This window comes from Panthera tigris, chromosome B1 (genome assembly GCF_018350195.1).
Source record: "Panthera tigris isolate Pti1 chromosome B1, P.tigris_Pti1_mat1.1, whole genome shotgun sequence".
Classification (NCBI taxonomy): Eukaryota; Metazoa; Chordata; class Mammalia; order Carnivora; family Felidae; genus Panthera; species Panthera tigris.
This window is the reverse complement of record NC_056663.1, coordinates 66,573,057-66,593,952: the sequence shown is the minus strand read 5'-3', so window position 1 is coordinate 66,593,952 and position 20,896 is coordinate 66,573,057. Positions and strand designations below refer to the sequence as shown.

General features: G+C 33.9%; 1 long non-coding RNA gene across 2 annotated transcripts in view; it reads left to right on the top strand.

Moving 5' to 3' along the window:
• Positions 1–20,896, top strand: part of LOC122237930 — a 196,692-nt gene that overhangs the window by 114,835 nt on the left and 60,961 nt on the right. For both annotated transcript variants that reach the window (XR_006216704.1, XR_006216705.1), the window contains one exon: positions 10,310–10,428. This is a non-coding gene — a long non-coding RNA (uncharacterized LOC122237930). The remainder of the gene's footprint in view (positions 1–10,309; positions 10,429–20,896) is intronic.

Here is a 20,896-nt window from a genome sequence, read left to right as displayed (position 1 = left end):
AGGATCCCAAGCAGGCACCATGCTCAGTGCAGAGCCCAACACAGGGTTCAATCTCATGACCCTGGGATCATGACCTGAGCTGAAATCAAGAATCAGATGCGTAACTGACTGACCCACCCAGACGCCCCTACTCTTCACTTTTTAAATGTAACCTGGGTACACTGTGTCTTATGCACATAGAAGCTGGAGAATGTTGAGTTCTTAGATTAAGAGAAGACACAAAAAGATGATACAAATGTAGGCTCTAGATATTCAAATTCTCTGTTTAAAGAAGTGCCTGTCAAAATTCTACTAGGACTAGAGAATTCTAATGTGTTATATCTTACTATCAGGGTTCTATATTTTTCTTTTTGATATTAGGAATTTATTCCATTAAAATAAGTTAAGATTTTCTTCTGCAATTGGGGACGTAAAGAAATAGAGGACTCCTTTTCAGTAGTTGTGGTTGTGGGGGAGATGAGGTTTAAACAACCACTTTTATAATATACAAGTACTATAACCCTATGCATATATATGCATTTATATTATTATATAATTAAATGTAATTTATCTTATTTAATATATATAAATACTATAAATGATTATTTAAGGATAAACCACAGAATAATTTTGCAATGAAAAAAACATTTAGGAATTAAATTTGCTGAGAAAAGAGGCACAAAATTATAGCTGTCTATACATAAGTTGTATTATACTAGGATATCCCATGCTTGCATGAGCATTATGAAAACAAAAAGTTGTGACTTAGGTTTTAAACTCTTTGTGGCAAAGAGATCTGGCTGGTAATAGAATGATCTAGTAGTTTATGAAGACAATAGTAACTAGAGAGATGAGTTCACCTGCTAGGTGTAAAAAGGTTGGGTCTTTCTATCATATAATATACAAAACGTTTTATTATGATGTTAGAAGTTGAAGTTTCATAATAAATCTATTTTCATGGGATGATTTTTTTAATTTTATTTTTTATTTCTTTAAATTTACATCCAAATTAGCATATAGTGCAACAATGATTTCAGGACTAGATTCCTTAGTGCCCCTTACCCATTTGGCCCATCCCCCCTCCCACAACCCCTCCAGTAACCCTCAGTTTGTTCTCCATATTTATGAGTCTCTTCTGTTTTGTCCCCCTCCCTGATTTTGTATTATTTTTGTTTCCCTTCCCTTATGTTCATCTGTTTTGTCTCCTAAAGTCCTCATATGAGTGAGGTCATATGATTTTTGTCTTTCTCTGACTAATTTCACTTAGTGTAATACCCTCCAGTTCCATCCACGTAGTTGCAAATGGCAAGATTTCATTCTGATTGCTGAGTAATACACCATTATATATATATATATATATATACATATATATATATATATATATATACCACATCTTTATCCATTCATCCATTGATGGACATTTGGGCTCTTTTATTTTCATGGGACGATTTAATCTTACCTGAAATTAATTAAATGTTCATATTTCTGAATTGAACACAATGTTTCTATAGTACCAGACTTGAAATCTAAAATAAAACTCAATTATTTTTGTTTAAAATTTAACTTTTAAAGAAAATGAAAATGTTGCTTTTCATCATGTATTAAGGTTCATATATTTGGTACTTTTCATTTCATGGTTTGCTTAACACAAAATTTCATTATTACTGTCTACTCTCTAACCACACACTTGAGTGCTAATTTTATTTATCAATATATATTTAGGAAAATTATATCTAATTCCTGTCCTAAACTTTCTAATACTATAGAATTAAAACTTATGCTTTCTCTATACACAGATATTTTTAGTATAAACAGGTAATAATCTTATCATATGAGTGTACAAAAACAATAAATAAAAGTAATTTTTCATCTACTCTACTCACTCACATTCCCTAACAGTAAAATAATAAAAACAGCTGACAGTTTGGAGTTTATTCTTCCAGATAGTTTATATGTGTGTGCACATATATAATGTATATATATATTTAGTATATTATACTTTATTATGTAATATTAAATAGAACTTAATATTATTCTATATTAAATTTACACATAGCAGTATTTTTTGGGCCTCATTCCATGTCTGTGAATGAAAATTTAGCTCATTCTTTTAAGAAGTTTTATAGTATGACATAATATAGAGAAGGATATGACTTCTGTCTGAGATTTGTTATATTATTATGGATAAACTGGTTATTATAACTGAACATGCCAAAGACACATCAGTGTCTGTTAACTACCTCAGAGACAAGTAGTCCGACTTTAATTTACAAAGGTGAATGAGAAATGATCAGTAAAATTATGACCTAAAATAAAGTTTTCATGTCAAATGAAGCCTTAATCATGTTATGTGTACAAATGAAGCTTCTGCAATATTTCAAATTTTATAAAAAGGCAGAAAAATCAAAGCATCACATCACTCATAATTCTAGACATGGCAAATTTGAAAAAAAAAAAAAAACCTTGTGCTGTAGATATCGATATACTAGTTCAGCTTCTTTGAAGAATGTGGTATGTTCATGGGCGTCTGGGTAGCTGGGTCATTTAAGCGACTGGCTCTTGATTTTGGCTCAGATCATGATCTTGTGGTTCATGGGATAGAGCACTGAGTCAGGCTCTGTGCTGAATGTGGAGCCTGCTTGGGATTCTCTCTCTGTCTTTCTCTTTCTCTCTCTTTTTCTGCCCCTCCTCAACTCCTGTGCGTGTGTGTGTGTGTGTGTGTGTGTCTGTGTGTGTGTGTGTGTGCACTCTCTGCTTTTTTCAAAATAAATAAACATTAAAAAAAGAATGCTTTCAGCACATCATTCATAACATTAAATTAATGAACTAATTAAATGTAATTGATTCTATAGTTACATTAGTATTTAATTTGTAAAGGTTTTGGTTTTATATCTGCAGAGAAACCATAGCGTAAGAGTTTACATGTAACTTATTAGTATATTTAATATTTCAATAACTCTCTTAGTGAGAGTGAGTGTTCACAATAATTTGATTATTCTTTGAAACAGTCCATACCTTATTCAACTTTAAGAGATATTGACATAGGAAACAGCCTCAACAAAGATTACATATTATTTGTTTGCTATATAGTGAACATTTAGTTTTTGAGAATATATAACTTTTACATTTTAAACTTCTTTAATATCAAAAGTGAAAATGAAGGCATACCTGGATGTTTCTATGAAATGAAAAACAGAAATTAAGGAAAAGGAAGAATTTTCCAGCATCATTGATGATCTACTTGACAGTATAGAATATAAAATTCACTGGGGCAATGACAGCTGGTTTGACCAGTGTCGAGAATATTTTGGTTGCTCAATAAATATTTGCTTAAAATACATATATGTGAGAATACATACATAAGCATGTAACAGATTATTTAATATTGCATATAAATGTGTTATTTTGCCTGCATAAAAAGTGTATGTTGATGAAGAACAATATGGGTCGGCACCTAGTGAATTATTCTTAAAACTAAAGCATTAAATTTTCTGGAAAAATCTGTCTACATTTTAAGATGGAGAGAAATTTTAAAGCATTTAATTGCATGGTTTTCAACAAACAGAAATTATTCAGGCTACATGCACTTATAAAAGATTCAGGAGAAAGGCAATACTTTCAGAATAGCAGAAGAAGGCCCTTCCAAAATCTACATCTCAAAAAAAAATCTTCATCTCCATAAAAGCCATGAGAAAACTGACGAAACATGTCAAAATCAACTCAAAACTCTAGATTTAACCAAAGGCTTGCAACCATCTAAGGAGTGACTATTCAGTAATAACAGCTAAATCTCTGTAAGAACAGCGAGTTTTTGACATATCCTATTTCCAACCTTGTGTCCCCAGGTTCATGGTAGCCTTTTAAATGACAGCCTCACAACCTGAAAGGTGTGAAAACTAACAACATTATAGTAATTGGAGAGGAGAAGCCCAGTGTGCAGCTCATCCAAAGTCCCCCATTGCCAAAGAATTGGCACTATTTGACATATATGTCACCACTCTGTAAAAGTCCCATTCCCAGATCTGATTGTCTGATTCTGAGCTTGCTCAATGGAAAAAGTCTCTTTCTTAGGGAGTTGGTAAAAAACTTAGTGACAATTATTTAACATCATAGTAGACTAAGGCAATGATACTGGTTGAGACAAACAAGAGGAAAGTAAAATATTAAAAGGAAGATTTGAGGAATTAAGATGTCCATAGTGGTTTTAAAAATCTCCTCATTTTTTATAAATATAAAAGACCATATGCATGTGCAAAGATGTTTCATGGCGAGAAAACCCCAGATACATGAATGCTTCACTTGTGGCTAATTTTGAGGTTCTATGCAAGCAAGAAGTGAAAGGTAAAGCAGAGATGCAATCTGCATATAGAAACATTGAATGTGACCCCAAGTCAGAACTAAAGAATCCTGATGAAGTGTAAGAGACTTACTGATTCCAAGTATTTAAGGAAATCTATCCAATCTTTATCTAACCACTAAGCTAAATGAACAGAGACTTCAGTAGCCACAAATGTCAGGGAATGCAGACTTTATAGAATCAGTTCAGGAAGATCACTGAACTAACAAACAGCAAAAAACCCCAACATAGTAAACACCACCAACAATACATGGGAAAGAGAGGGAATCTACTACCCATACTTGTCAAATATATTGTCTGTGACATTCGTTTTTAAAAAAAATAATTTTCAAAAATGCTAACATCCATTAGTTTTTTTCTTCATATCAAGTGAACAAAAGTAATCAATAGAAACTCTTTAAGAAAGGACAGATGTTGGACTTACTAGACAGATTTTAAGGAATTAAAAATGTTCAAAGAACTAAAAATAATCATGTCTAAATGATTAAAGGAAGATGTGGATTGATATGTTACTAAATAGAGAATATCATAAAAAAGAGAGAAATCCTAGGGTTGCCTGTGTGGCTCAGTTGCTTGAGTGGCTGACTTCAGCTTAGGTCATTATCTCACAGTTCGTGAGTCCAAGCCCCATGTCAGGATCTGTACTGATAGCTGAGAACCTGGAGCCTGTGTCTCCCTCTCTCTCTCTGTTCCTGCCCAACTTGTGCTCTTTCTCTCAAAAATAAATAATAAAACATCAAAAAGAGAGAGAAAAATTCTAAAAAAATATCCTGGGGTGAAAGTACATTGTTATAGACTGAATATTTTTTTCCTACACAATGTATGTATTGAAATGTATTCCCGCCATGTGATGGTATTTGGAAGTGAGAATCTTTGGAAAATAATTGTCTCATGATGGTGAAGCCCTCATGAACAGGATAAGTGCTCTTATAAAAGAGGCCCCAAGAGTTCCCTCATCCCCTCCACTATATGAAGACACAGCAAAAAGATGGCTATTTATCTATGAACCGGATAGGAGACCATATATGATAGCACCTTGATCTTGGACTTCCCATTCTCCAGAATTGTGAGACATAAATGTTTGTTGTTTTGAGCCATACTAGTGTTTGTCAAATTTGGCCCAAATGGATTAAGACATACATTAACTGAAATTTAAAATAATCACGAGAGTTCAACAGAAGATTTGAATTGGCTTAAGAAAGAATAAGCATACTTGAAAATAGGTCAAAAGAAATTACCCAGTCTTAAGAGCAGATAGAAAAAAGGGATGAAGAAGAAGTGGTCAGAGCTTCATATGTCTAGGGGATATCACAATGTGTACCAACATGCAAATAAATGTGACAAAGGAAAGCAGAGAGAAAGAGGCAGAACGTGTATTTGAAGAAAAATGGTCCAAAACCTCTGAAATTAAATAAAAAGCACTATTTATACATCCAAGAAATTCAGACTACTAATAGTATGTACAATAGCATGATATTAATATCATGACAAATTATATAGTTAGGTTGTCAAGAGTAAAAAAACAAATAGAGACTCTTTTTAAAGTTTTTATTTAAATTCCAGTTAGTTAACATACAGTGTAATACTAGTTTCAGGTGTACAATATAGTGATTGAACATTTCCATAGATCACCTTGTGCTCGTCACAACAAGCACACTACTTAATCCCCATCACCTATTTAACCCATCCCCTTACCTCCTCCCTTCTTGTAACCATTAGTTTCTTGGTTTGCCTCTCTCTCATGAAGAGAGTTAAGGGTCTCTTTCTTAGTTTGCCTCTTTCTCACAAAAAGAGACTCTTAAAAGCAGCATGAAGTAACTCATCACACACAAAGGATTCTCAATAAGAGTAATAGCAGATTTCTCATAAGGGCCATGGAAGTCCAAAAGCAGTGGGATGACATTCAAATTGCTGAAAGAAAAGGACCATCATCAAATAATTCTATATCCTTCAAAAATAAAAATAAAGATAAAGCTTTTAAAAAATAAATGAATTTATTGCCAGGATATGTGCATTATAAGCAATTCTAAAGGAAGTGGAATAATACATGAAAGTAATTTAAATCTATCCGAAAAATAAAGATCACTGATAAAGATAGTTATATAAGTAAACAGGAAAGGCAATATGTATGTGTTTAGACTTTTTATTTTTCTTCAACGATCTGATTTAAAAACAACTGCATAAAGTAATAATTATAAAAGTTAAACTGTATAAATATGTAACTGTATGACAGAGATAACACGAAGAAGGAGGATAGAGGATGGATCTATTTTGGAGAAAACATTTTATATATTATTGAAATTATGTTAATATTAATGTGAATTATATAGATTTATGTAAAGATGTAATTATAAACTTCAAGGCAACCACTAAGAAAATATCTGAAAATGTATACTGGAATAAATAACAAAGGGATGAAATGGAAGACTAGAAAATGTTTATTTAACATGAAAGAAGGCTATAATGTAGAAATAGAGGAATATAAAAGAACAGAAGACATATAAAAATAGCAAAATATCTGGGGCGCCTGGGTGGCTTGGTTGGTTAAGCGTCTGACTTCGGCTCAGGTCATGATCTCACGGTCCATGAGTTCGAGCCCCGCGTCGGGCTCTGTGCTGACAGCTCAGAGCCTGGAGCCTGTTTCGGATTCTGTGTCTCCCTCTCTCTCTGCTCCTTCCCTGTTCATGCTCTGTCTCTCTCTGTCTCAAAAATAAATACATGTTAAAAAAAATTTAAAAAAAATAGCAAAATATCCTATAGGATTTAAGAGAACAGAAGACATAAAAATAGCAGAGTATCCTAAATTACTTTATCAGTAATTTCATTAAACTTAAATTGTTTAAACATCCAACGAAGAGTCAGATGTTGATAGCATGAAAAAAAAAATGTTATCCAACTATGTTTTGTGCATGGGGACACACTTTAAATTAAAACTCACAAGTAGACTGAATTAAAGAGTAGAAAAAGATATACCATGCAAATAATAACTAAAAGAGAGCTTGAATGCCTCATTAATAAGAGACTAAAAAGAATTTAAGAAACAAAATTGTTATTAGCATCAAAGAATGGCATTTTAAATGATAAAAGGATCGAAAGATCAGGGAGATATAGCAACTTTAAGCATGTGTGCAGCTACTAACAAGGTTCTAAAATGTATACAGGAATAACTGAGAGAATTGAAAGAAAATATGGAAAATTTAACAACTGTTGGAGATTTAAATATCCCACTTTCTTTTCTTTTTAAATAATTTTTAATGTTAATTTTGAGACAGAGAGAGAGACAGAGTGTGAGCGGGGGAGGGGAAGAAAGAGAGGGAGACACAGAATCCAAAGCAGGCTCCAGGCTCTGAGCTGTCAGCAAAGAGCCCAAGGCAGGGCTCAAACTCAAGGACCATGAGATCATGATCTGAGCCAAAGTCAGACACTTAACCGACTGAGCCATGCAGGTGCCCCAAATATCCTACTTTCAATAAAAGGTAGAACAAATCAGTAGAAGAACACAAAGAACATAAAAGACTTCACCAGAACTATAAACCAAATATAACTAAGGAACATCTAGAGAGCAGTTCAGCAACAGCAGAATATGCAGTCTTCTCAAGTGACTATAGGGCATTCTTTAGGATATAATATAGGTTAAACCACATAACAAGTCTCAGTAATTTTAAAAGAATTGATATCATGTAAAACATGTTCCCTGACCACAATGGAATTAAATTAGAAATCAATAACAAAACGAAATTTGGGAAATTCATAAATATATGGAAATTATTTCAAAAACTAAATAACTAATGGGTCAGTGAATAAGTCCTAAGGAATATTCAGAAGTAATTTTACATGAAAGAAAATGAAATACCAAAATACAAATACCAGAATTGTGGAATATAGCCAAAGTGTTTCTTAAAGTGAAACTTATAGCTATAAACACCAACATGAAAATAAAATAAAGATTAAAAAACCTAACCTTTTGTCTGAACAAAATATAAAATAGAGAGTAAGCTAAACTCAAAGCAAACAGAAGAAAGAAAATAAAATTGATTAGGGCAGAAATAAATGAAATGGAAAATAGAAAAAATAATAGTGGAAACCAATAACATCAATAGTTAGAGCTTTGAAAGAATCAACATTGACAAAATTTTAGCTTGGCAGAACAATGAAAAAGACATAAATTACTCACATCAGGAATAAAAGAGTAAACTCTTTACTACTTGACAAAAATAAAAGAAAATAAGAGGAAATACTATGAACAATTATCTGCCAAATACATATACAATATATACATACATTACATATGTAATATACATATATATATAATATACCTATATATATAAAACCAAGATAAAGTGGAAAAATTCCTAAAAGGATACAAACTATCATAACTGAATCAAGAAGAAATAGAAAATCTGGATAGATCTATAAATTTTAAAAAAATTCAATTAATAATTTTGAAAATTTCCACAAAGAAGAAAACAGGCCTACACTGCTTCAATGGTATACTCTACTAAACATTCAAAGAATATTTAATACCAGGCCTTTACAGACTCTCCCCAAAATATTAAATCAGGAAACAGTTTTCCACAAATTTTATTGGACTAGAATTACCCTGATGCCAAAACAAGACAAAGGTATCAAAAGAAAAGGATAGTACAGAGCAACATCTTTTAAGAATATAGCTAGAATAATCCTCAACAAAATACCAGCAATCAACTTTAGCAATATATCAAGTAGATTATACTTCTTGACCAAGTGGGATTTACTATAAAAATGCAAGGCTAACCTACTCGAAAATCAATCACTGTAATACACCATACTATACAATAAAGGACAAGATCCTCATGACTATCTCAAGAGATGTAGAAAAAAAGCCTTTGACAAAATACAACACCTTTTACTGATAAACACTTAACAAACTAAGAATAGGTGACTTTCTTTACCAAGTAAAGCCATCTATAGATTACCCACACATAACACATTTTAAAAAAAAGTTTGTTTGTTTATTTATTTATTTATTTATTTATATATATATATTTTTGTTTATTTATTTTTGAGACCAAAGAGAGAGAGTGTGTGAGAAGGGGAGGGGCAGAGAGAGAGGGAGACAGAATCTGAAGCAGGATACAGGCTCTGAGCTGTCAGCACAGAGCCTGATAGGCACACATGAACCCAGGAACTATGATCTCATGACCTGAGCTGAAGTCAGACACCCAACAGACTGAGCCACGCTCCCCACAGCTAACATGTTTAATGTTTGAAGACTGAAAGTTTTCCCTCTAAGTAGAGGGCAAGACAAAGACTTCTACTCTCATCTCTTCTGTTTAACATTGTACTCAAAATTCTATACAGGGAAATTGGGCAGGAAAAAAGTTTTAAAAGACCTCCAGATTAGAAGGGAAGAAGTAAAACTATCTCTATTCACCTATAATGTGATGCGTATAGTCTTGCATATAGAAAATCCTAAGAAAGCCACAAAAAAACACTATTAGGACTAGTAAATTCATAAGTTTACCAAAAAGTAAGCTCAATATCCAAAAATTATTTGTATTTAGATTAACTGGCAATGAAAAATCCAAAAATGAAAAACATTCCACTTATAATAGCATCAAAAATACAATGCTTGGAAAGTTTAGCAAATAGTGAAAATCTTGTCCATTGAAAATTACCAAATATTTTCACTGAAATCTTTAAATTTTTAATATTTTTCAAAAATGATTTTTAAATATCAAACTAATGGAAAACCATTACATGTTTATGAATCAGAAGACTAAGTATTATTATTATTATTACTATGGCAAAATTCCCTAAATTGATCTACAATTTCAATATAATCTTTATTAAATAATAATACCAACATTAACAATAATAAATATTCAGGATGAAATCATCCTCTGGAAAATTTTGATGATTCCTTTTTACCCTAGTAGATGAATTTCAGGATATTCTACCTGTTAATGCCAAAATATTGCTATATCTTTACAGATGATATGTTACCAGCATTTCAATGCTCAAATTTGGAATCCGGGAGCAGAATAGAAGTTCAACGTATTATTTCCTCACTCTGATTTTACTAGTGTATCCTTGATTCTACAGCAAAGAAGGTAAGATTCAGAATCATAAAGTGATTCATCTATGCAGAGCAAATTTAGTTTGCCTCTGTGTGAAAACAATTTAAAATCACTGCTTGAAATTTTTTTTCTGTTTTAAAATGTTGCTCAAAATGTGATGATCCATGATAGAAGCTACAAATTCTTTCAAACCAGTTGGTGCTGAGGATAAATTTCCATAGCTAAAGCAAATTTATAAACCACATCTATTATTTTAAAAATCTTAACAAAAAAGAAATACAAATGATAAGGTGTTTGATTCCTCTTCAACAAAGAGGTTCTTGTAACTTTCTTCGAATTGGTACAATTTAGTCATGATTACATCATATGCTGATATCTAATGATGTTGCTTATGAGACTCATTTTTTTCTCTTTCTTTTCAATAAGAGGAAATATCAGTAGTAATAACCCCTGGAGCATCTACTGATGCAGATTTTGAAAGAAAAATTAAGTCTGTTTCTTAATTAGCCGTAATAGCTTCTAATAGAAGTAAGGTGTGTAAACAGACTTGCTAGGAGGGCAGCCTAGAAGCAATTTACATCAGTGTCAAACACAAATTATACCTAAAGGTTTTGCATTCAAATAACTCAAGCTAAGTTAGGAAGAGTTAGTATAATTAAACCCGCATATAAAACCAGATCTAGTTTAAAAACAACACTTTTTAACATCAAAGAACATGCAAGTCTCACATCTGAGAATGGTTGCTTTCAAAAATATGTTTAAGTGAATTTTATTTTAATAACCACAGTATCAAATACTTTATTTTATTAATACATAAAACAGAGTAAGCTTGTTAAAAATAATAGTATGTTTTGAATTATAGGTGCAAGAATTCCAGTTTAGCCTGGAGACATTGCTTGATGCACACATGGTATTTTGTTCTTGACCCTTTGATGCTCTTTGATTTTGAACTCTTAATAGATTGATTTATAAAATGGAAATTTGGGGTCTAATTTTCAAATGTTGTCTTTTAATGGAAATTTACATTTGCTTCTCTTAGTAGTCAAATGTCATTCTTAACCAGGACCACAATTGGCCCCTTACAGCCCCCCTGGATGAATCTGAGGGTTTCAGGTGCTGCTCCTCTGCTTTATCCACTGGCCAAATGCTTAGTCTTTTAACTGATAACAGCATTATTTTCTTCTTGATGCCTTGTTTTAGCATTTGCTTACTCCTGTCTTTTCAGTGGCTATGACTTCTTTGAAGATTTCATTTTTCACTGCAAGTCAGCTTTTCTGTCTCTCTCCTTAGATAGTCTCTTAATTTCCTGTTAGCTCAGGAATACAATGAAAATTTTGTTTTTAGCAGAATGTATTCTTTTGCATTGCAAATGACTATTACCAACACCTATTTTAAAAACATTATTTTGTCACTATTTTTTTAATTTTTTTTAATGTTTATTTTTGAGACAGAGACAGATTGTGAGCTGGAGAGGGGCAGAGAGAGAGGGAGACACAGAATCTGAAACAGGCTCCAGGCTCCAAGCCGTCATCAAAGGGCCTGATATGGGGCTTGAACTCACAAGCCATGAGATCATGACCTGAGCCAAAGTCGGATGCTCAACCGACTGAGCCACTCAGGCACCCCTGTCACTATTTCTAAGAGAGAAAGGATAGTAAACCTCATATACTTGCTTTAAATACATAGGGGACAGAAAAAAAAAAAAAAAAAAAAAGCAAATGACATGGCAATTCTGCCGATTAACCCAGCATATAGCTTAAGAGGGATGGTGGATATTCTCAGCTGACAGCCAGTCATGTCATCATCACTTTCTTGCTTACTTACTCTGTAAAATTAATTGGTTCACATTCTTCTCTAAAACCTCAGTTTCAGAACTCTGAAGTGGGAAAAATAGTAATACACAATTGAGATTATTTCATGTATATTCTTACCTGTTTTATGCCTAATTCGATATGTGGCAGCTATTATCTATCAGTGTTATCATTACTTATTAGATAATGCAGAGACAAGAAACAGGAGAGGATAAGGAAATCACAAAAATAATAAGAAAAGTAATCAGAGATAAAAATGCAGTTGTCTATTGAGTAAGAAACAAAGAGAATAGGAAGTTGAGAGAAATAGAGAGATAAAAAAGAAAGATACATAGGCATAGACTGGGAATAAGATAAATAGGTATTTAGGTTCATATAAATAAAATCAGATAAAAACAAGGAAAGTAGAATTTTGGAGAAACAGAGAAACATACAGAGGCAGTGAATGACTGTAGATACTGATTTGAATTACATTTGTAAAGATTTGTACTTTAGTCATTGAGCTTTAAAAAATCAATATCACTGGGGTGTCTGGGTGGGTCAGTCAGTTAAGTGTTTGACTCTTGATTTTAGCTCAGGTCATGATCTCACAGTTCCATGAGTTCGAGCCCGGCATCGGAATCTGCACTGACAGTATGGAGCCTGCTTGGGATTCTCTCTCTCTCTCTCTCTCTCTCTCTCTCTCTCTCTCTGTCCTTCTTCCCTGCTCATGATCTCTCTCTCTCTCTCTAAAAATAAGTAAATAAACATTTAAAAAATCAAATATCACTGATTATAAAAATTCCTTAGTGCAGTTTATTTCTTAAGTATTTTCAGTTATTATGAATGTTATTACAGTCTCCTGTCTTTCCAAAATCCACTCCAAATTCATTCGCTTCTAAAATTCACAATTATATAAAATATTATTTGAGGGGCGCCAGTGTGGCTCAGTGGTTTAAGCATCCGACTCTTGATTTTGGCTCAGGTTCATGATCTCACAGTTCCATGAGTTCGAGCCCAGCATCGGAATCTGCATTGACAGTATGGAGCCTGCTTGGGATTCTCTCTCTCTGCTCCTCACCTACTCACACTCACATGTGCATGCACATTCTCTTTCTCTCTCTCTCAAAATAAATAAACACTTTTAAAAAATAGAAAGGATTATTTTTTAAGCTGAAATTTACCTGTTTGTATTCTTTTTATTCAAATTAGAATTGAATATAGTACACAGAAAATTATGCAGGCAGCCCAGAAAACAAGTTTCTTGTCCCATTTATAGCATCAAATAGCAAGATAACGTTGGGCAAGTTAATAAACTTCATTAAAGTTAACTCTTTTATCAAACGAGATTTGGATTAAATAAAGAAATATATTTATTTATTTTTGAGAGAGATTGAGAGCGTGAGTAGGGAAGGGGCAGAGCGAGAGACAGACAGAATCCCAAGCAGGCCCCACACTGTCAGCATGGACCTTGATGTAGGGTTCAAACTCACAAACCATGAGATCATGACCTGAGCAAGAGTCAGAGGCTTAACTGACTAAGCCACTCAGGCACCCTTCAGCATTTTCACCTTTATATCCAAATGTAAATCATAGCATGTTGTAAGTTACCATCTGACTATCAGATGTCTTCTTTTTCATTTACACTGTATTTAACATGGTGTGTGTAATTCCAAAATTAATTGGTTTTATAGTTTTAACACACTTGGAGCAAGAACCTTTAAAAATCAAACTATTTCATTATAAAAGTTAAGAATCTTTGCTGTAGAAGCCTGCTTAAGATTCTCTCTCTCCCCCTCTGCCCTTCTTCCCTACTGGTGCTCTCTCTTTCTCTAAAAAATTACAAAAAAAAAAAAAAAAACCCACAAAACCTTGAAATATATGTTTAAATCAGAAACACTTAAATATCCTTCATTCTTGGAATGTTTGAGAATGTTATGCTACAGCCATAGGCTGGATCACATACATTCATGATTACTATAGTTAATAATTTTAAATAACTTCAAACATAGGTGCTTTTAAATGTTATGTAAAAATATCCAGCATGAAAGATAAACTATATGATATGTATTTGACTATAAAAAATACATATGCTTAGAATAAAGCCTAGGAAGAAAGACAAATAATAATATAATTTGTATCTAGATTATAAGATTAAATTATTTCTATTTTTCCTTTTTATAAGTTTATTTTACTAATTTTTAAAAAGATTTATTATTTTAAGAGATACAGAGAGAGCATGAGTGGAGGAGGGGCATAGAGAGAGCCAGATTGAGAATCCCAAGCAGGGTCTGTGATATCAGTGCAGAGCCTGATGTAGGGCTCAATTCTATGACCCTGGGCTCATGACCTGTGCTGAAATCAAGAGTAGGACGCTCAACTGACTGAGCTACCCAGGTGCCTCAATACTATAAGGTATTTTAAATACAGAGAACCAGATGAAGTAAAAACAAAGAAGTACCACAATCCTGTGCACACTGCTATTGTCACCTGAGAGCTGTCTTCATCTTTCTTTAATTCCAAAGGAGAGAGAATAAATTATTAAATGTGACTGTGTGAATGAGGCCTAATCCTTTTATTGATGTAGAAAACTGTAACTTATTTTCTAACAGTACAAAGGGAAACAAAATAGTTTGAAAATTTGGGAGACTACAAATTCTAGAATTGGCAGGTTGGTGAGGTACAATTACATTGAGAAAGTGATAATGGCAAGGTAGAGTGAAGAGAAACATTCTGAGGAAACTTCTGGAAGCTTTCTATTTTTCTCATATGCTACTAGGTCATTTAGGAAAAGTCCTTGGTCTAAATTAAAGTAATATTTTTAAGGCAAAATATGATATATGAGTATATTTAAAGATTACATTTTCTTTTAAAGTTTATTTTCTTTTATTCAGCTAATTTGAAGATAGTTTGGGATATTTCAATAATCGGCACATGTTTACAATTTTACTTTTTAAGGTCAGGTGTCTATGTCATTAAAAATAAAATTACTTTAGTTTGTAGTATATAGCTAGAGTAGTCATGACTTCCCTCCTAATAGTTTTGCAGCTTGTGAAAAATAGTAGCTTCCCCAACATCCACTCATGATCATGCATCTTTGATCAATCTATTCTTTACTTGGTACAGAAGGAAAGGCATCCACTACAGTGACCTCGGAGGGAGATAAGTACCACTGCAGTACATATACACACTCCTTTTTGTGCCTACAGATAAATCTCTGCCAAGGTGAAGTAGGAAGGAAATAGGAAAGGAAGAAAAAGGCAGGAGAGACCCATTTTTCTTATCAATTCCATTAACAAAATAAAGATTCAGAATCTGAAGTCAGTAGACAGTAAATCACTTCCTAGCTAACTTCACACTCACAGAAGCCCTATGAAAGATTAACATACAAGAATTACTTTTACTGCACATACACAGACTAGAGATAAGGACAAGGGTTTTTCTAACCCGTTGCTGAAAAATTAATGAGCATTCAGATAATAAGCCCGTTTTTATTTCCCCAGTCCGAATGAGGAAGTTATTTTCTTTCTGGCACAGACCTCCCAAAACCCTTGTAATTTCTTGCGTAAGAGCACTAGGAGCCTCTTGTTTATTAAGGTGACTCTGAGTGGGCTCCTGGATGGCTCCTGGAAGGGAGCTGATCACCAGAAAGACCCAGCCATGATAAGAAGCTTGGAACTTTCAGCACCCCGCCGCCTCTTCCTCCAGAGAAGAGAGGAATTGGAAATAGAGTTAATTGATCATGCATTTGTGAGGAAGTCTCTCTAAAATCCCAATAGTAGGGAATTGGATTCAAAGAATTTCCAGTTTGGTAAACACATACAGACCAGGAGGGTCAAACATCTCAACTGCATGGGAACAGAAGCTTCTGCACTCAGGAAACTCCTGGATCTCATCCTATGTATCTCTTCATCTGGGTGTTTATCTGTATTCTTTATCATCTCCTGTATTAAACTATGAATATAAGTACTTGATTCCCCAAGTTCTGTGAGTCACTGTAGCAAATTTATCAAACCCAAGGAGGCGGTCGTTGGAAACTCTAATTTGTAGCTGTCTGGTCATCGTGACTGGCATCTGAAGTAAGAGGGAAGGTGGCATAGTCTTGTGGGACTGGGCTTTTAACATGTGGATCTGATGCTATCTTCCGGTACATGGTGTCAGAATTGAGTTGACACCCTACTGGTGTCCAAAAACTGCTTGTTCTTGTGGGAACCACCATCCCCGCCCCCAACCCCATCTCCACATACACACACATTTGGTGGCCAGAAGTGTGTTTTGTGTAAGTAGTAAAGGGGACACAGGGATAAAGACCCATGGCAGGGAAGAACTGTATTTTTCCCAATATAGAAAGTAGAAAACTGGGGAGCCTGGGTGGCTCAGTCGGTTGGGTTCGACTCAGGTCATGATCTCCCAGTTTGTGGGTTCAAGCCCCACGTCAGGCTCTGTGCTGAATGCTTGTTCGAGCCTGGAGCCTGCTTTGGATTCTGTGTCTCCTTCTCTCTCTACCCCTCTCCCACCTGTGCTCTGTCTCACTTTGTCTCTCAAAAATAAATAAATGTAAAAAAATTTTTTTTTAAAGAAAGTAGAAAACTGAGGTGTTTTTTTTTCAGTTTTAGTAAATGCCTTTTTTTTCATCCATTCTGAGAGAGGAAAACAAACAAACAATCTAATTCATATAATGCTTTGAAAGAACTATTGAATAATAGACTTTAATTTATTTCTGGTCTTTATATTGAAATAGTTGGTTGTTACAGGAAGATCAGTAACACTAAACATTGGAGAGTTGACAGGCCTAGATTTCTTAGGAAACAAACAAAAAAGTAAGGTCAAGTGATATTTAAATAATTTCAAGGAAATCTGAAAATAATTGTAAATTTTTTCTCCATAGAAATTTTCCACGGGAGTAAAGAAATTCATTGCCTTAAAATGGTTCAGAAGTGAAAAAAGGTAGTATGCATTTCCACATATAAAGTAGTATGCATGTTCCACATCTGATCTGTGCTTTTCTCAGAAACCACTTAATCTAATTATACATTAAGCTTGTATTATATTATAACCTTATTTACTCTTTTTATACTATCCATTCTTTATTGTGTAGCTCCTCTTTGGAACATTTGTACTTTAGATATTGTAAATACTGCATTGCTTATGGTAAAAGCAAAAATGTTGTGTATTTTAACAACTCTTAAGAAAGTTCTTTTTTTTTAAGTTTGTTTCTCAGAGAGAGAGAGAGAGAGGAAGTCAGGAAGGGGCAGAGAGAGAGGGAGAGAGAGAATCTGAAGCAGAGTCCACAGTACCAAGACGGAGCCCTATGTGGGACTTGAACTCACAAACCGTGAGATTATGACCTGTGCCGAAACGAAGAGTCAGACGCTTAACTGACTGAGCCACTCAGGTGCCCCAAAAGCAAAATGTTTTAAAAGAGATTGTGTTCTAATTTGTTTAAGCACTGGTAATCAAAGTCTTGATTCTTTTCAAGAGATGTTGTGCAGTTGAATGTATTCTGTCCCTTGCCCCAGAGGTAAGTACATGATCCAGAATGGGCCTATTTATACCCTTGGTCACAGTAGTTGTTTCAGGGATAAGAATGAGAGTGGGTCAAGGCACAAAATAATTCTTTGTTCCTTGGCTACTTTTGGAAAGAGGTCCTCTCTTTATGATCAAAGATATGGACAGAAAGAGAAAGAGAGACCTAATGCCAATATTTTGACCAAAGTTCATGTGTATTTGATCCAGAAGACGCCTGGGTTTTTCAGTTTTCCTAGGCCAATATATACTCTATTTGGGTAAACAAGATTGACTTTGGGTTCTGTCTGTTATAAATGAAAATTATTATCTAATATAACAGGAATTAAATTTAAGTGTATAATTTCAGGAACATCATCCGAGAAGTAAGAAAAGTTAGATTTCCTGATTTGTTTGATTTTTTAAAAAAATGGGTGCCCCTCACCCTAATCAGTCTTAGTTAAGTCATCTTTATGTCAATTAAGGATTTTAAAACTTAGGTTACTTTCTAAAAAATTGGTTATTCAATTATCACCCCTATTAGGTATCATCTATATTCCTAAATGGAGAATGCCATTGTAACATTTTGGTAAGAACAGCTTGTGACTTACAGAGAAAAGCGAGAAATATGGCTCAAAGAGATAACCACTGTGTTTGCACATCTTGGCCTTTGTGCGAATGTGCTCTTTTTAAAAGTAGCACATGGGGTGCCTGACAGCTCAGTCAGTTGAGCATCTGACTCTTGATCTCAGCTCAGGACATGATCTCACTGTTCCTGGGACGGAGACCCCCATCAGGCTCTGTGCTGAAAGCACAGAGCCAGCTTGGGATTCTTTCTCTCCCTCTCCCTCTTTCTCTGCCTCTCTCTTTCTCTCTCTCTCTCAAAATATAAATATATAAACTTTAAAAAAAATCACATGTAAAAAACAAGTTGTATATCTGTCTGATTCCTCTGATCAAGAATCTTCCAAAGCATTCTTCTCAGTTGGTGATAAAGATAGTGAACACATATCTTCTTTAACCTCCTGTCAGTGGCTTTGCCAAGGCACATGAAATATGGCAGATTTACAGTGTATCAGTAAATGAGTGTAAACAACCATCAGACATTTTGTCTTTATGGTGGTTGGAGTAGTTTGATATCAAAATATAACACAGGCTCTTGATTGATTTCTTAATATTCATTTAGTACCAGTATTAGCTTGGCTGTATACATTATTACTAAGCTCAGAGATCTCTATGTTATACTTGAGCAGGACATACCCTATTTATATTGCTTCTACTCTGTTAGAGAAAAAGAACATAGTATCTGGATCAAATGTAGTCTTAAAATATGTGTTGTTAATTTCAGATAGCAAATGCAGCACATAGCACTTTAATATTGTTAGAAAAAAAGGTTAAACATATGAATAATAGTCTCTTGCTATACTCTTAAGCTTATCTGGGTGGAAAAACTTGAGGCAGTAAAACAAAAAAGAGTTAAGTGTTTTTATTAACTAGAAATATTTAGGCTGTGTCAATAACAATAGGAATCAAGCTATGTATATTTAGATTTTTTTAAAGATACCATTGTGTTTTCTAGATGCTTTTGTATATAATTATTTCTTATTCTACAATTCTTAGAAACAGTGAATTAAAAAGGGAGAGAGAGAAAATACATTTAAAAATAAATAAAGAGGAAGTGATCTGATTTTTCTAGAATGACTAGTCTTACTAGAAGTTTCCTTACCATACTTAATTGTGACATAAGAATAAATTGACTTTCTAAAAATATTGAGAGTAAAGATGAAATAAATCACTGGACTTAAGCATCTGTATATTCAAGAAAGCCTCTGTCAATGGCGATCTGAAGTCATTAAAATGAGGCCTGTATAGCCAAGAATCTAAACTGGTAAAAATCCAAATCATGTGTATGATTTGGGGAGAAAATAAAATATATTAAGCATTAGCACTATTTATACAGCCTGGCTTTTCAGTCTGTATTCAGTGAGGCAAGCAGAGAGTCACTATGGGTATAATGGGATAAGGGATTTACTATTCTAGTTTGACCTTTTACATTTGTGGATGAAGCTTGGACAGCCAAAGCCTGGAAGGGGAAATTAGAGGAAAAAGAAGTCAGTCACTAACCAGTCAGTCTGAAAAGACAAGCACTTCTACTCCCAGATGTGGGCTTGAGAAGGAGAAACCTATGGGAGGCTCCATGCAAAGCTGCTGCCTCTGAGCGGCTTTATCTCTGACAGCTGAGCATACAGTGAACTTGGGGCCTCTGTTGGTCAGCAAGTTCAAAAATCTGAGAGAAGACCTAAAGAGATCAAAGAGAGGTTGGAACCCATGGGTGTGTGACAGCTTCAGTAATGACCCCATCCTTCACTTCTGTTTTCCAAATCTTTTGTCCAACTCTCACCTCAAACTGTACAAGAGAGGGGATTCTGGGAAAACATTGTTCCAGCTTAACCAAGTCAAGAGAACACAAAACATGACCAATGTTCTGGCCCCTTATAATATCAAGTTGTCTAAAACCAGCCTTTAGAAGAAGGAGTTTTACATAAAGAATGTACAACATTGAGAAATGTATTCAGAATGACCCCTATTCAGTAGATGCAATAGGCAACACCTTATCTTGACTAAATAAAACCAAATTTGACCAAAATCTTGGTATTTATGTAGGTACAGCATTTTATTGTTACTGTAAAAGGATGACCCATATAAACTGCCTCCAATATAGAACAGTATAACATGACAAGAGCAAATTACAAATAATTAAAGAAGAGCAATTTCCTAACTAGACAAAGGAAGTGTCTGGCATTTAGCAGGGAAACATAAAGAATGAATAAACAAATGTAAGAGGACTGAAACAGATGAAAGATACAACCAGCTGTAATAGCAGGAACTACAGAAAAGTAGCAGCCATTACAGTTTAAAGACATTAGTGTGTAGGGAATCTGAGAGAACCTGGGACCAATAAACTTTTAAACACCACTGTCTCAGGAGAAAATTACTAGTTTAGGAGGACAATAGAGATTCCAAGGACATTGTGACAAAACGGAAAACTGGGACAGAGTAGGACATTGCCTTTGGCTATTTTCTGCTAAAATACTTGAACAATACTTAATAAAGAGAAATGAGCAACTAAACAAGAAAAGGACTATTAATAGACCATAAAATAAATATACATATTAATGAATATGCATATTAACATATTAGTTAAT